Raw genomic sequence first — 17,996 nt, forward strand, 5'->3', positions numbered from 1 at the left:
GTCCGCCCTTGCAGTGTGTATATGTAATATGTTTTTGGTTGTTTTAATGATTATAGTGGCTCACATTTCACTTTTATTTCCAAATATCTACATATATCCGGTTGGGATAACCTGAATAGCTATGGACACTGATATCATATAATTAAATTCCCGTTACATTCTTTACAATATAACGTCATCCCATTGGTCCAGACGTAGCAACGGGAGTTTGTTCATTTTTCGATGAACGTAAACATTACGTCTTCGGGGAACGTCATAGCTGATGACGTCATTTTATATGGGCAAGTTGTCTTATTGAGCGTTATTGTTTATGGACTAAAATATAATTCAAAATAAAGCATGAACGTTTAGTGTTACTATTAGCAAGTTTGATTTAAATTTAATTATAAGGATTATCTGTTATTTCTTTTACGTTCATCGTGGCATGAACAAACAAACAAACAAAAATCATTCGCAAACGTATGTGACAACAGCTTAGCCAAAAATCCACACAGTTTGCGGATGATTTTTTTTTTCGTACCCTCGATGAACGTAAAAGAAATAACAGACAGTCCTTAACTACATGTCAATATGTAGGTGAACAAAGTATATACACAAACAAATTCTGGATCCGTAGGGATGAATATTGTAAATAATGTTTAAAAGCTTCCTATTATACGCATTCTTTTAGAGGGTGTGTGTGCATATTTCCTAAAACACATTTTTTAGGTATATATATAGGTAGCTTTTAAAATTTATTTACAATATTTATCCCTGTGGATCCAGAATTTATTTGCGGATGATTTTTGTTTGTATATGTAAACGATATAACAAACACTATGAGATATCGATTTTGGGAAAGTGGGAAAGTGATATAAAAGATCCCTTGCTCCTAATGGAAAAATGTAGCGGGTTTCCTCTGATGACTACGTGCCAGAATGAACCTGGGTTTATACTTTTGACGATGTCATCCGCCGTAATACGCTAGCATATGCTACGCCGGTTGGCAGCGTCAGCTGGCGACCGCGCGTTTAGCGTCATTGAAAGTAAAGTTTGTTCTTATTTAACGACGCCACTATAGTACATTGGCTGTTTAATCATCGGCTATTGGACGTCAAAGATAATGGTCATTCTGACACAGTTTCAGGGGAAACCCGCTGCATTTTTCCATTAGTAGCAAAGGATATTTTATATGCATCATCCCACAGACAGGATAAAACATAACACGGCCTTTGTCCAGTTGTGGAGCAATGGTTGGGATGGGGAAAAAACCAATCAGAAAATGAGTAGGCCTAAACCAAGTAAATGAGTAAAACTCCCTATTATACCAGTAGGTGTTGTAGAATAATTTGGCTACTTCTGATTGGCTGAATTGCCGGCGTTTGCAAGCGCACATCTTAAAAATTCAACACAATTGAACTCTGGACATTTTTATGCCGACATGCGCCGGTTTACGGCGAGTGCTCGCTGACATTTAAAGTATAAACCTATGCGCTACGGAAAACTGGCAGTCACCGGCTGCGGCCGTATGTTAGCGTATTAACAAATTTGGTATCTACATCTACAGTTTTACTTCCATTGATACCAACATGGTTGGGCACCCAACATAAAAGAATAAAAGTGTTGGCAGTAGATAAAAAGACAGCATTTGGTATTACAGTAATATGAACTAATTAACTTATTCACAGACGACATTACCTGTTTAAAGAAATCATGGTTGAAACGTGAAGTTCACGGTGGCCACTTGGGCCAGTTATAATAAATTGTTACTAGCCCTTATCCGATTGTTTTGGGTGGGAAATACCTAAATAGTCGGTTGAAGTCTCACCTGAAGTGTCGCAGTATCGAACCACCTCGATGGATCCAGTCAACTGATTGCGTTTTTTTCTCTTTCCGTGGTATGTGCTTTCCTGTCTGTGGGAAAGTGATATAAAAGATCCCTTGCTCCTAATGGAAAAATGTAGCGGGTTTCCTCTGATAACTACGTGCCAGAATGAACCTGGGTTTATACTTTTGACGCCGTCGTCCGCCGTAATACGCTAGCATATGCTACGCCGGTTGGCAGCGTCAGCTGGCGACCGCGCGTTTAGCGTCATTGAAAGTAAAGTTTGTTCTTATTTAACGACGCCACTATAGTACATTGGCTGTTTGATCATCGGCTATTGGACGTCAAAGATAATGGTCATTCTGACACAGTTTCAGGGGAAACCCGCTGCATTTTTCCATTAGTAGCAAAGGATATTTTATATGCATCATCCCACAGACAGGATAAAACATAACACGGCCTTTGTCCAGTTGTGGAGCAATGGTTGGGATGGGGAAAAACCCAATCAGAAAATGAGTAGGCCTAAACCAAATAAATGAGTAAAACTCCCTATTATACGAGTAGGTGTTGTAGAATAATGTGGCTACTTCTGATTGGCTGAATTGCCGGCGTTTGCAAGCGCACAACTTAAAAATTCAACATAATTGAACTCTGGACATTTTTATGCCGACATGCGCCGGTTTACGGCGAGTGCTCGCTGACATTTAAAGTATAAACCTATGCGCTACGGAACACTGGCAGTCACCGGCTGCGGCCGTATGTAGCGTATTACAGCGTGTGACGGCGTCAAAAGTATAAATCCAGCTTTACCAAATGTTTGACATCCAATAACCGATGATTACTTAATCAATGTGCTCTAGTGGTGTCGTTAAACATATTTTTTTTTTTTAACTTTATTCAATTTTATTAAACCTCAGTTTGTTGCACGTTTTCGTGATCTCATACATACATAATATATACTGCACTGTGCTATATTACTCAAAACTATATTGGTCGGATATTATTTGGTTTAGCACATGTGCAAGGGCGGGACGCGCGCCAGTGGTAAAGCGCTCGCCTGATGCGCAGTCGGTCTAGCATCGACCCCCGTCGGTGGGCCCATTGAGCGATTTCTCGTTCCAGCCAGTGCACCACGACTGGTATTTCAAAGGCCGTGGTATGTGCTACCTTGTCTGTGAGATGGTGCACATAAAATACCCCATGCTACTAATGGAAAAATGTAGCGGGTTTCCTCTCTAAGACTATATGTCAAAATTACCAAATGTTTGAAATCCAATAGCCGATGATAGTACGGTGGTTTAACTACTACAACAAATACGTCAGAAGCGAAAGGGGGTGGGGGGGGGGGCGGAGCGGGGGTCATTGTGACACGAGCTCCCAACTATAAATACGATAGATTATTTTCCATTGTGTAGCAGCTGCTGTCATAACAAACCTTATTACAAAATCAGTGATCCACATGTACATTTTGTCACACGCTATGCTTTGTTGGTTCCAACTGTGTTCTGACAATGGAAGCAGATTGTTTTACTCACTGGCTCTCATTCAGCGAGAATGTTCAAAGCTATTTCGTCAGCCCCGTGAGTAAAAACTTTAATATTGCAAACTGATCAATGAATACAGGCATATGCGTAACAAATTTAATGAGAAAAACAAGATCATATTTTGAACTACATATCTAACCACAGCTGACACACACATACATACACACACACACACATATCAATACACACACACGCACGCACGCACGCACGCACACACGTGCGCGCACACACACACACACACACATATATATATATATATATATATATATATATATATATATATATATGTATATCAATACACACACACACACACACACATAAACATATATATATATATATATATATATACTCTGTCAAAAAAGAAACGCAATAGACGAAATATTCATGGAATTATCTCTTTAATAGAAAGTGGCATACTTTCGTTATTTATGATCGTATCACGGTCAAATTTGACATGCGTATGTGACAATGTTCGTGCTATGGACTGACGGCAGTGGAGGCGTTTTCGTCACCAAACAGCGTCGCACAAGGGCGCTAAAATCAGTACCTTGTGTGGCCACCACCAGCAGCAATCATTGCGCGACATCTCCTTGGCATAGACTGAATGAGTCTCTGAATCAAGGCACGTGGAATCCTAGCCCATTCTTCCTGCAGTGCATGTGACAGTTGCGGAAACATCTGAGGCTCCGGGTTACGCTGGCGTACACGTCTGTCCAGTTCGTTACATAGATGTTCAATGGCGTTGAGATCTGGCGATCTTGATGGCCATGGCAGCACATTAATGTTCTCATTCTGTAGGAAATCCATTGTTACACGTGCCGTATGCGGCCTGGCATTGTCCTGCTGAAAAAGGTCTCTCTGTCGATCCAAAATGGGAAGCATGTGACGGCGAAGAATTTCATCCCGGTAGCGTACAGCTGTCAGGTTGCCTTGTACGAACACAAGTTCACTTCGGCCGGTGTATGAGATGGCACCCCACACCATGACACTCCCTCCACCGAATCTGTCAGCTTGGGAGACGCAGTTGTTGGCAAAACGTTCATTGCGGCGTCTGTAAACACTTTGTCGTCCATCACGTCGCTGTAGAAGGAAACGTGACTCGTCGCTGAACCATGCTCGCGGCTGTTTCCCCAGTTCCACCACTGTACATTCGTACACCAGCAAACACGTAAATGTCGATGTTGACGTCGCAGGACAGGGCCAACTTACGGTCTCCTAGCCCGTAAACCAGCTTCTCAAAGTCGGTTCCGAATGGTTTGTGCAGACACCCTTCTCAGAGACGTGAAATGGTGCTGTGATGGACGTTCATGTGATGCGCGACTGCTGACTGCGGTTCACCTAACTGGAGGCGGCCTATTGCAATGTTTCGATTTGGCAGACTTAGTCTTGGCATCTTGTAACTCGTCTACGTCGAAATGGAAATGAGGCGTCATTGCGAGCATTGCAGCTTTAAATACCCATCACTACCCCAATCTTTCCCCCGAGTTTTACGTGCATTCGCCAAAATCTGACCATTTCACCCCGATTTCCTGCAATTGTCGCACAACGTGCGTTAAATTTGTTTTAGGGTGCATTTGGGCATTTCCCATTCCAGGAATATTAACAAACATGGTCATTCAGCAACATTGTACAAAAAACCCCGATATTTTGTAAAATCAAACACTTTTCTTCTTTCCCGATCACCTATGCGTTTCTTTTTTGACAGAGTATATATATCTATATATATATACATGCATTATATACAATGTGTATATATATATATATATATATATATATATATATATATATATATATATCATACATGCATAACCCTACACACACAGAGATAGATAGATAGACACATTCATAAATACATACATTTATGCATAAGTAGATAGGTAGATATATAAATAGATTGATGCATATCTGATGACGTCATTTTATATGGGCAAGTTGTCTTATTGAGCTTTATTGTTTATGGATAAAAAATAATTCAAAATAAAGTATGACGTTTTTGTGTTATTATTAGCCTATATGATTAAAATTTAATTATAAGTATTGTCTGTTATTTCTTTTACATTCATCTGGGTATGAAAAAAAAAATCATCCGCAATCTTATGTGAGAACGGCTTCGCCGATTCACACTGTTTGCGGATGCTTTTTTTTTGTGTTCATACCCCGATGAACGTAAAAGAAATAACAGACAGTGCTTAATTGTTCTAGAGTGAGATGCTCATTAAATGCAGTGTAAAGAAAACAAATTCCACTACAATTTAATTTCTTATAGGCTAGGTAAGGTCTCAAGGTCACCATTACTCAAAACAGTCCTATTACACCAGTCCTATTGTAGTACCATATTTTTCATTTTGATAATTACATTTTAACAATTTGTGCCTCGTAACAGCACGGAACGAATTTTGTGACCGAATTTAAAAAAAAAGAAAAAAGTTTGATTTGTTTAACGACACAACTAGAGCACACTGATTTATTAATCATCGGACCACATTGATGTATTAATCATCGGCCTTACACCTACCCACTAAATTGTTAAACTACATCCCCAAGGCAGATTGGCCCTGGGCATCGAGCCATCACATTTTGAAAAACCGGAGAACCTTTGGACCCAATACCATCTGTTAGACACCTGATTGCGGCCGACTAAACATTGCAAATGAGGCATCGTTAATCAAGCATTCCTTTTATATAATATTTGCGATTCCTATATCTTAGGTCTTGCTGTTTTATCTTTTGTCGCTAATCAAATCCAACGAAAGCCAGAACAGAACTGAACAGAACATAACAGAACTTTATTATATGGATACGGACACCATAAAAGTGGTATCCGCTGAAAAGTCATATTTTCACTGTTTTTAGCTATAGTGAAAATATAGAAATCGTATTTACTTTTTTTTGTAAAAGTGCATGATTAAATTATCTCCCTTTGTCTCGTTTCTTCGTATTTATGTTTGATGATTACCAATGCATCTGATCGTATTTAAAAAATACAAAATGTAATTTAAACAACTGTACCTATAAAAAGGGATATGAAGTGCAAATATAGTTTTCAGACATCACGACTTGACATAAAAATCATATTTGAATAAAACATCATGAAATGGTCTATTTATTATATACATCTTTCCTAATTTTTTACATTTAGGCGCCAGAGCATCATTTCCACTATCGTACCTACCTGAAAGTGATTAAGGAAATATATGTAAAAGTGATTAATGATGAGGAACTTATAGAAAAATTTATCTGCACTTTAGTATTTTCAAAGCGCAGTAATTTGCCTTTGGACTAGATTACTTTGAATTTTTTTTTTTTTTTATGAAACTACTTTTCTCTCGTTTTATGCTTTTATGTGGCATTTTTTTAAAGTATAGAAATTGCGTTTTAAATGTTGTTAATGGCTGTTTTTGCTCCTTTTATGCTTTTATGTAGCATTTTTTTAAATTATAGAAATTGCGTTTTAAATTATGTTAATGGCTGTTTTTGAAAAAAACTTTGACAGCTTGTGAGGAGTTACTTTTAAGATGTCATGTCATGTCATAGGTTTTAACGTGCACACTCAAAACAAGCTGTTGTAGCACACGCCGGGGGGGGGGGGGGGGGGGGGGGGCATAGCCCAGTGATATAGTGCTCTCCTGATGCGCAGTTAATCTAGGGTAGACCCCCCTCGATGTGTCCATTGAGCTATTTCTCGTTCCAGCCAGTGCAAAGGCCGTGGTATGTATGTAATTGGGGGGTGGGGGTGGGGGTGGGGTGGGGGTGGGGGTGGGTGGGTGGGGGGGTGGACGGAGAGGGAGGTTGGTTATGGGGTTTAAGTAACTTGCCAAGTAAAAACGTCTACTCTCACACGGCACCAACATATGACCCATCCTCAGGTGTGCTTGATATTCTGTCTTTGTAAGTTTTGCTGGTATTATAACCCGCTGATACAGATTGACAGTCTAACGTATTTAACTACCCCCTTTTCAAAATCCTAGATCCGCCCCTGCAAATCTACAGAAGACAGAAGAATCCAAAGGGAATCATTGTCCGGGATAACACTCCCGGAACTTTGACAAATGGCGACTCACACACGACAAAAATAAGTTACATTCTGGAAGGCGAAATCGTGCTATTAAACAAACATTAATTTTGTTTCCTTTCTTGCTTTCCAACATTCTTTACACTGTTTTTATTTAAATCTTGAATTTTTATATTGATGTTCATCAACACCGTATTTGTTTGCATTACCATAGTTTGACACCCAATATCCGATGTATTTGTCGTGCTGGGGTGTCGTTCAACATTCATTCATTCATTCATTCCAACATTAACCCTTTCAACAGATTTACATCGCACATATTTAAAAGCAGTTGCTGCGACAAAGCTATCTTTCCCGATATCGAATACATCACATTTGTTCTAGGATCCAGTGAACCATATCACCGACTGAGCAGTAAAATATAAAACGATCGCTTTGGCAGATGCAATTTGCAGTTGTAAAGCGTATCATGTCAACACCTGCAGATTGCATGGTGATATATTGAAACAGCATCTGGTAACTGAAACCGACATCAGCGATCTATGTTTATATACATTCACGTTAAATATAACATTCGATATACAACATAAAACAATCTGATAATGTAAGCTTGACTGTGTGATACGGACAAATACATGCAGGAGGTAAGGAAGTATAAACAATTTCCACTATCGTCTACTATATGTATCTCCACAGATACTTCGGGACGGGACGTAGAATAGTGATAAATAGCTCCCCATATGTGCGGTAGATTTAGGATCGATTCCAGTTGGAGGGTCCATTGGGCTATTTCACGTTCCAGCCTGTGCTGCTCCACAACTAGTACAACAAAGGCCGTGGTATGTACTATCTTGTCTCCGATGATCCCTTGTTGCTGATCAAAAGGTGTAGCCCATTAAGTAGCGGCAGCGGGTTTCCTCTCTAAATTACCTTTATGATTCTTAATCATATTTTCGACAGAACAGAACTTTATTACACCCATATATACCGGTTCCGAAAGAAGCTAAACTATCTACCTCCATCATAGAATCAACAATTGTGCAAGCCTGTCGTACAAGCGTGTGGGAGGGTGGGGGATCTAGAGCAACCATGTATGTAGGATGGGGAGGGGCTAAAACACACACACACACACACACACACACACACACACATATATATATATATATATATATTTACAGTGCAATATTAGTGCATTCATTGAATCATATTGATAAGTGCATCCGCTAGGTTCATATTCGACCCCCCCCCCCTCCCAATTCAGACCTCGCTACGCCCCTAACAACTAAAATATGAAAAGCTTACATAATGTAGGCTGACAGTAGCGGATACAGATGGAATTACAAAGATTTTGCTTGAACCACATCTGGAAGTCCTGCATTCCTGACACTGCTTTCTACACGCTTTTAAAACTCTTTATTTACTCTTAAACAAAAGAAGTAAAAAGAAAGAAAAGAAAAGAAAAGAAAAGAAAAGAAAAGAAAAGAAAAGAAAAGAAAAAGTGTATATATACTGTGTCCAATTCAAACTGCACACTGATATACAAATCGTTAGTAACAGGAACACCACTTGGATGGTTTACCTCCCTGCATCCTGGACGCATGTACATGTATATAACGAACACTATCTGACTAATGGTGCGGGATATTTACTTCAAGAAAAATGTATGTTTTATCTTCAGCAACTTACACGAAGAGGAATCCTGGTGCAGGAGTAGCGCTATTCAACATGTAAGTAATTCATAATTAATATTGTGCTTCGTATGTTTCTACGTTTATGTAATATGTCTAGTTTATTACCCAGGCATATGAAAGGGGAGGCGGTAGGTTTGCTCTTCCGAAACCCAGGCGCCTGTGCAGTGTGAATATGTGTGAGTGGGGTCGGTGGTCGAAATACCCCTCTGTTAAAGGTGAAAGCACGATTCGACCCTACCCAAAAACCGACATCCCATTTGCAGATACAGGGTGTCAATAGTCCAGTTACCCAGCTTATCCGCACATTTGAAGTGCCGTTTTTAATAAGAACAAAAACAACAACAACAACAATAACAACAATATACAACAATATACAACAATTTCCCCGAAAACGCGCCTCTGTGCATCTTTTCTTTGGGGGGGGGGGGGGGGGGGGGGGGGGGAGGAGACGTAGCTCAGTGGTACAGCGCTCGCTTGATGCGTGGTCGGTCTGGGATCGATCCCCGTCGGTGGGCCCATTGGGCTATTTCTCGTTCCAGCCAATGCACTGGTATACCAAAGGCCGTGGTATGTGTTATCCTGTCTGTGGGATGGTGCATATAAAAGATCCCTTGCTGCTAATCGGAAAGAGTAGCCCATGAAGTGGCGACAGCGGGTTTCCTCTCTCAATATCTGTGTGGTCCTTAACCATATGTCTGACGTCATATAACCGTAATTAAAAATGTGTTGATTGCGTCGTTAAATAAAAACTTTTCTTTCTGTTTTTCTTTTCTTGGGAGCATGTCCTCTAACCTCTTTACAATCTCGCCACCAGATGGAGCTGATCCCCATTTGCCTTCGACAAATTACAAAATCCTGCATCCGCCCTGCCCTCTCCCGCCACCGCCACCCCCACCCACAACAATTTCCTACACATGCACCTGAAATCTTAGAGAATAAGGGATGAGAAATATTTAATAATATAATGTCATTTTGCTCTGCTTCTTCCATCCTTTTTTTCAGACCTTAAGAATTTAATATTATTTTGGTTTTGCACGTTTATCAAATCAGTCTTAAGAATGGCAGTCCTACAGACTTATGTATTGTTCCAGGATGTGGTCAGGTGGGGATCAAGGATTCTTTTGCGGGCGGGGTGAGGGTGGTGTGAGGGTGTCTACATGCAACTACTTAAATGGGAGCTGTATATTTGTGTTGAATGCACTTTAAAATAAGAGGACATTTTTTTTATCGTCATGGTCGAGAGCACCCCTCGACCCCCTCTTGATCCGTGCCTGGTGGTAGATTCCTAAAGAGGAAACACATAGCAATGATTCCTTGGAACAGTACACACAGCATAAAATATTGGTCGATTGGTCGATATTAGTGAATAAATTCCACTTTTTTTTTTTTTTTTTTTTTTTTTTTTTTTTTTTTGACCGGCCTCGGTGGCGTCGTGGCAGGCCACCGGTCTACAGGCTGGTAGGTACTGGGTTCGGATCCCAGTTGAGGCATGGGATTTTTAATCCAGATACCGACTCCAAACCCTGAGTGAGTGCTCCGCAAGGCTCAATGGGTAGGTGTAAACCACTTGCACCGACCAGTGATCCATAACTGGTTCAACAAAGGCCATGGTTTGTGCTATCCTGCCTGTGGGAAGCGCAAATAAAAGATCCCTTGCTGCTAATCGGAAGAGTAGCCCATGTAGTGGCGACAGCGGGTTTCCTCTCAAAATCTGTGTGGTCCTTAACCATATGTCTGACGCCATATAACCGTAAATAAAATGTGTTGAGTGCGTCGTTAAATAAAACATTTCTTTCTTTCTTTCTTTCAAATTCCACTTTTCTGAATTAAAGGTGCATGTTCCTCTATGTGAAGCCACTACCTTGAGGGTTTTATGACGAAAATAAAGGTTAATTTACTTGAGTAACATACCTTGCTAGCATAGTATGGACAGATTTACAACAGAAAGTACAATATTATTACTATTGCAAACGAAAAAAGTACGGTTATAAAACTGCGCGCGATATTAAAAATCATGCAAATTACTGTTCTTGGTTTATACAAAGAAGACGAAACAACTCTTTATGTGTCACTTTATTCACGGAAATAGTAAACGGGATTTTGCATTACTTATCAGATATAATACATGCACGTGCCCGCGCACACACGCACGCACACACACACACGTGGAACAACATGAATTATAATGGCTATATAAACACAATAACAACGATAATAACAACGATAGTAATAATAATAGTAATAATAATAATAATAATAATGATGATGATGATGATGATGATGATGATAATAACAACAATAATCATAATAAATAATTACCTAATTTAATAAAACAACAAACAGAACGTCTCGCAGTGACCTAGCATTTATAGCGTACTTCAAAGGGATTTTCATACGCCCAGTTCTAATTTTGTAGTTAATAGTGGTATCTTCAGTCATTACATAGATTTTTCAGATTCTCTTTAACATTTGAAATAATAATTATCTCAACTACACTTCCTGTAATCTTCAAAATTACTGATGACAGAAATTTTACACCACCTATTAATGTATTTTTGTAAAATATAGGGTCATAGATATCAGGGGAAAGAGGTGAACACTGCACAAGTGTAGGTCTGCCCGCCCCCCCCCCCCCCCCCCCCCCCAACTCCCGTCCTAGAAATATTTTAGTATATATATGGTCATCTTATGCACATTTTGGTGGAGTGTAATCGTATGATGCCGGTGAGTAAAGTTATTTTGTAAACGAAATGTAGTGGAAACTTTTAAAGTCTACCCAGACTTTTAAAGTGTTAAAAATCATTTTAATTTTTATACAGAATATTAAAATCTACTTAACTGTTATATTTGTATATTTGTGGGGGTTTTCCACCGCTCTTTACATTAAACTATGTACATTTTATTTTAATGTCAATAATTTTATTCATATAACTTATATTGGTATTTTTTTCACAGCTATTTACATAATTATATACATTCATATAGCTTACCTTTATTGTTAATATACCGTAAATGTGTTTGACACGCGTTCGCGGCTTACATAAAAGTACGACTATAAATAAGAAATGAAACGTATGTCATCAACCGACAACATCGATAAACTGAGGGACATTGATAACGGTTGATTTGATCGTTCTCTCAATGATATTGTTTAGAATCACGAAACAACGTTTTCCAAACAGCGTTCAGTAGACCTGACATGAAATATCTGTCCATCATTCAGGAACGTGGAACGAAACACCATAATTACATCACACTGTTATTAGTAACAAAAAAAAACCCAAACAAAAACCCAGACACGAAATCATCAAATGAAGTGAAACACTGTTGAATGTCACGAAGACCCGAGAACTTGCTGAAAAGTGCATGCACTTTAATAAATTGTCTTTACTAAGCACTTGGTGCTTGGAGATTGATGCCTCACAATGGAGGGCCTTTAGAATCACTAGAAATCACCCAAAGGCAGGCAGCAGACAGTAATGCTGGTTGTGTGTTAAACTATTGATGTCAGTGTCAACACTTAAATGTTACGACATAACGGAGCAAATGCTTTCATTCTATTTTATCTTGTAGGACAGAAAGGTCAAACGATTTTTATAAAGGAAATATATTGTAAAATAGCTATGCATCTTCTGGAAAGATAAAAAAAACCTCCAACATAATGGTCATCTTGCGGAAGACATGTTTTTTGAAAATCAAAACATAACAATGATATAAAATGAAATATATTTTTTTATATCGTAAATGTAATGTATATGATATTTAATAAAGGACAGTTTATGCATTTGACACCTACTATTAAAGTAAAAACTAAGATGATTTGATGTGCGGTTCCTGGGAGGGGTGGAGAGCATGCATGGTAGTGATCTGTCGAAATAATGATTTCAGTATTTGAAAATGAATATTTATTTATAAGAATGCTTGAACGTTTTGTTTAACCAGTGTGAGACGTAGGGCCATGACACTTCAGTCACACGTCTTTCACTTTTTATTTTTTCCTTTTGCCTCATAACATGACTCGTTGACAGTGTGGGAGGCTCCCATAAAATGTGGGAGCTACCAATAAACAATTCTGGCTACGCCAATGCACTCGATGCTTTTAACTCATTTTTCAAATTGCCAGAGCACTACCTACTTATTTGGGTTTATAAAAAAAAATAAAAAATAAAGAACTAATTATTAAACCGGACTATATTAAGACACTACAAGTAATGACACGACAAATGGCTGTGTGGTGTATTAATGACCTGCATTGCCTCTCTCTTCCCGGGTTCACAATTGTCTTCAAAGGACATCAAAATACATGTAGGTCTCAGGACCCCTTCTCTAAAACCGCCCCTGTTGTAATTTTATAGGCGTTACTTGTTTCATGTCTGTACTATCACAAGCGATGAGCAACGTCCTTATCTGTCAGTAGTGTTTACGTTCCGCTAGTTATGTGTTCACATTGGCAGTTTGAAACCCATGTTAAGGTTGTCTGTTCGGAAGTAGACTACTTGAGCTCTGCACCATCATGTCTAACTGGTTAAAGCATTAATTTAGAGATTACGACTTGCAAAAATAGTCTTTGTCAATCAGGGCTGCAGATGATGGTATAGTTGAACAGGAAGATACCTTTGTTAATAAATAATCATGATCGTATATATATATATATATATATATATATATATATATGTGTGTGTGTGTGTGTGTGTGTGTGTCTGTGTGTGTGTGTGTGTGTGTGTGTGTGTATATACATTCCCTTGTGTCCCCCCCAAAACAACACACACACACACACACACACACACACACACACACACACACACACACAAACCCGCCATAAACAACACCAACCAATAAAAAATACACATATACGTAAGCGTATTCCTTTACCCTCCCCCAAAAGAAAACAAAAACAAACAACACATGCACGCACACACGAACGCACACACGCACACACACATTACCCCCGACGAAAACAACTCCCCCCCCCCCCCAAAAAAAAAAAAAAAAAAAAGACAAAAAAAAAAAATAAAAAATTAAACCACATAGGGTTGTTTGGAATTGACTAGTATAACTGGTATGTCTGTAGCCATATAACCGTAAATACAATGTGTTGAGTACGTCATTAAATAAATATTTCCGTCTGCAGGATTACTATTTGTGAACATTATATGATTTAAATATAGATAGGGACGGCGCTGTTGTCCTTGGGGGTGGGGGATGGGCGATCATGAGGGATTTAAAGCTGTTGCAGAGATTAACAAGTGAAACCAAAAGTTCGTTACGTCGGAATTAACACCCAAGACCACGTCTTCAAGACATTTGTAGAATGTTAGGACTCCCTAAAGTGCGGATCTCTAATGATCTGAGACCGTTGCTCAATCCCCCTTTTGCATCACTGTTAATAAGCAATATTAGTCCGTCACATAGCAAAATGTTATACATATGTTTAGTTTCATACTCTTTACCATCTTGCATACATATTCGTTCTATCGGCACTCTATAGAGACTATATTTTGAAGCATATATACATATTCGTTCTATCGGCACTCTATAGAGGCTATATTTTGAAGCATATATACATATTCGTTCTATCGGCACTCTATTAAGGCTATATTTTGAAGCATATGTGACTATAGTTTGTTACTGTAACGTGCAACACAATTAATAGTCTCATGGTATTGTATTCAGATTTTGATAGCTTCTCGTCATTTTTGCCCTTTCCCACATTCGGCCATTCTGTCAACGGAGTAAGCATTTATTTCAATCAGCATTCATTAATTACTCCCCTATTCAATTAATCCACCTTTCATCGGACTCAAATTCCTCCATTTACAGCCAAATCAATACTTTACAGATCCTTCGTGTTCTTCCACCAAACGACCTTATGTGGTGCAAAGTGCATCAATTCTCAAAATATCCGATTATACAGAGGGCTGGTCGATATACGCCCTAAGACAAAAGTGCTTACAGATAGTTTCCCCAACTTCCAAGACTATTTTTATCGAACGGGCCATGACGTATTTCCGATCAAATACTGAAGATCTTGTTGTAATTAAGCACTGTATCAGTTATCAGATCGAAATGTTTTCGATTGTTCTCACCCTTCAGCAAAAAGAGTTTGAAATCTGTTCATACATGCTGGATTCATGAGAGATCTTCTCGACTCTTTATACGGTTACTGGAATCGGTCGTACAGAAAATAGCACTTGTTATCAACATAGGGAATGACGTATGTAGGTTGCATCACACCAAATCAGATTGATTCGAGTTCCGTGGTTTGAGACGAATCCAGGGATCCATACGGATTACAGGCATTTGCAGTTCTAGTTGGAAAGAATATTTGACAATCGCTGTTTTTGTTTATACATTTACTAGCAGCTAAATGATATAAGTTTGCTTATTTTAATATTTAAAATACGCTAGGTTTTGAATAAAAGTACAGGGTATAATTTTAAACGTTCAATTCATATCCCGAGTCAGGCCCCCGGAAACATCGAAGGTCGGACTCGGGATGGGCGTGTTCAAAACCCTAGTGGTATATGAACACGTTAAACTAGTTACCTACCTACCTTAAAAAGGTTCAACTTGAATATTTTCTTCCTTTTAAAACATTTTGAATTTATAGTGACGAGCACACAAAACAGAAAGTAGGGTTATGGTTAGTTTGAATTTGAAATAGGTTTTCTTGATTACGTACGTCCAGTTATGTAAACAAAAGATATACGGTATTTCAAACTCTCAAAATCTCGGTATGTGCTAATCCCTTCTTAAAACACAAAATGTAATGTTAAAAGGTTATTTTCTTTAACAACACCACAAGAGCACATTGATTTATTAATCATCGGCTATTGGATGTCAAACATATGGTCATTTTAACACAGTCACAGAGATGAAACCCGCTACATTTTTTTCCATTAGTAGCAAGGGATTTTTTATATGCACCGTCCCACAGACAGGATAGCACATACCACGGCCTTTGATATACCAGTCGTGGTGCACTGGCTAGAGTGAAAAATAGCCCAATAGGCCCACCGACGGGGATCGATCCTAGACCGACCGTGTATCAAGCGAGCGTTTTCCCACTGGGCTACGTCCCGCTCACAAAATGTAATGTTACCGCTGAAAGTTATATTCGCATTTCATTGGGCTTCAGTGTGACGTTTACCTGCCAGGTGTGTACGTGTGTCATCCACTTCACCTACCGCCACAACGGCCATGATTATCAAACTACGGCAAATTATGTAGTATTGTAGAAAAAATGTCTGAAAGTTTGCAACAACTACTACTATGTGGAATAGTGTATTGTTTGTTTTTTGTTGATAGTTGATCGTTTTGGGTTCAGTGTGACGTTTACCTGCCAAGTGTGTACGTGTGTCATCCACTTCACATACCGTCACAACGGCCATGATTATCAAACTACGGCAAATTATGTAGTATTGTAGAAAAAATATCTGAAAGTTTGCAACAAGTACTACTATGTGGAATAGTGTATTGTTTGTTTTTTGTTGATTGTTGATCGTGTACAATGCAGAGCAAGCATTATAAATAAAAAGGAAGGAAATGTTTTATTTAACGACGCACTCAACACATTTTATTTACGGTTATATGGCGTCAGACATATGGTTAAGGATCACACAGATATTGAGAGAGGAAACCCATTGTTGCTACTTCATGGGCTACTCTTTTCGATTAGCAGCAAGGGATCTTTTATATGCACAATTCCACAGACAGGATAGTACATATGACGGCCTTTGTTACACCAGTTGTGGAGCACTGGCTGGAACGAGAAATAGACCAATGGGTCCACCGATGGGTTATAAATAAAAAGCGGCAGGATTTAGCTCAGTCTGTTGAGTGATCATTTGAGGTGCTTCAGTCGAAAGATCGAACCACCACGGTGGATCCATTCAACTCATTGGGTTTTCTCGTTCCAACCAATGCATCACAACTGGTCAAAGGCCGTCTTATGTGATTTCCTGTCTGTGGGAAAGTGCATATAAAAGATCCCTGTAGCGGGTTTGAACGTTTCGTCTGATGACTATGTGGCATAATTACCAAATGTTTGACATCTAATAGCCGATGATTAATTAATCAATGTGTTTATCCTATAACTTACCCATAATATCCATGTCATAAACCCATTTGATATTTACCATTATTAACTCGGTTTATAATGTTTTGCTGTCAATGGGTCATTTGTTTACAGCCAACAAGACATGTATACCTGAGCGTAACGTTTCGATGAGATTTAGTTACGGTGCGTGACGCCATATTGCCGGTAAGGCGACTTCAAAACTTTGATTTACAAAATATCGAATTAAAATGTTATTTTAGAAGTATTACAGGATAAATAAAATTAGCTTCTCGTGTTTTTTAATATGTAAAATATTAACATCGTTTAGTTAATTGGTAGTTGTCTTGGCGGAGCCTCGACAAATAACAAATACCGATTAACATAGACTCAGTTGATATTTTTCACATTAAAAAACATTCGTGAAGAATCCTCCATACATACATACATACATACATACATACATACATACATACATACATACATATGTATGTAATTAATTTTAATTAAAATAAATCTTTACATAATAATTTTAATTTAAAAAATGGAACTTTTAACCCAAAACAGTTAAACATGTTTAATACATTTAGTATGTTTTTTTGCTGATAAAACAACACTTGCCCCCAGTGCACTTGTGTATAGCGCTGGTTGTGTCGTGGAGATGTTGAAAGACACATGCCAATACGAGCGGTCGAACGCGCCCCGAGTTCTAACGATTGCAGTCTTCCTAACGACATAGCCGATAAGAACGAACGCTGGGGAACGCGCTTCCTACACTGATGGACGTTTAGGACCATTTATCAAATCACAAGTGAAAAGGTCGTGGCTGTTTTTAGTTTAAAGGGAGAAATTCCTGTTTAAAATATTTCTTTCTGTTTTTTAATTACAT

At 38.7% G+C, this 17,996-nt stretch overlaps 1 protein-coding gene across 2 annotated transcripts in view; it reads left to right on the plus strand.

The window, feature by feature from the left end:
* The first annotated feature begins 8,699 nt into the window (after positions 1 to 8,699).
* Positions 8,700 to 17,996, plus strand: part of LOC121369091 (metabotropic glutamate receptor 3-like) — a 184,463-nt gene continuing 175,166 nt past the window's right edge. For both annotated transcript variants that reach the window (XM_041493940.1, XM_041493941.1), the window contains exon 1: positions 8,700 to 9,087. The gene's annotated coding sequence lies outside the window, so the exon portion shown is untranslated. The remainder of the gene's footprint in view (positions 9,088 to 17,996) is intronic.

Source organism: Gigantopelta aegis, chromosome 3, assembly GCF_016097555.1.
Source record: "Gigantopelta aegis isolate Gae_Host chromosome 3, Gae_host_genome, whole genome shotgun sequence".
Taxonomy (NCBI): Eukaryota; Metazoa; Mollusca; class Gastropoda; order Neomphalida; family Peltospiridae; genus Gigantopelta; species Gigantopelta aegis.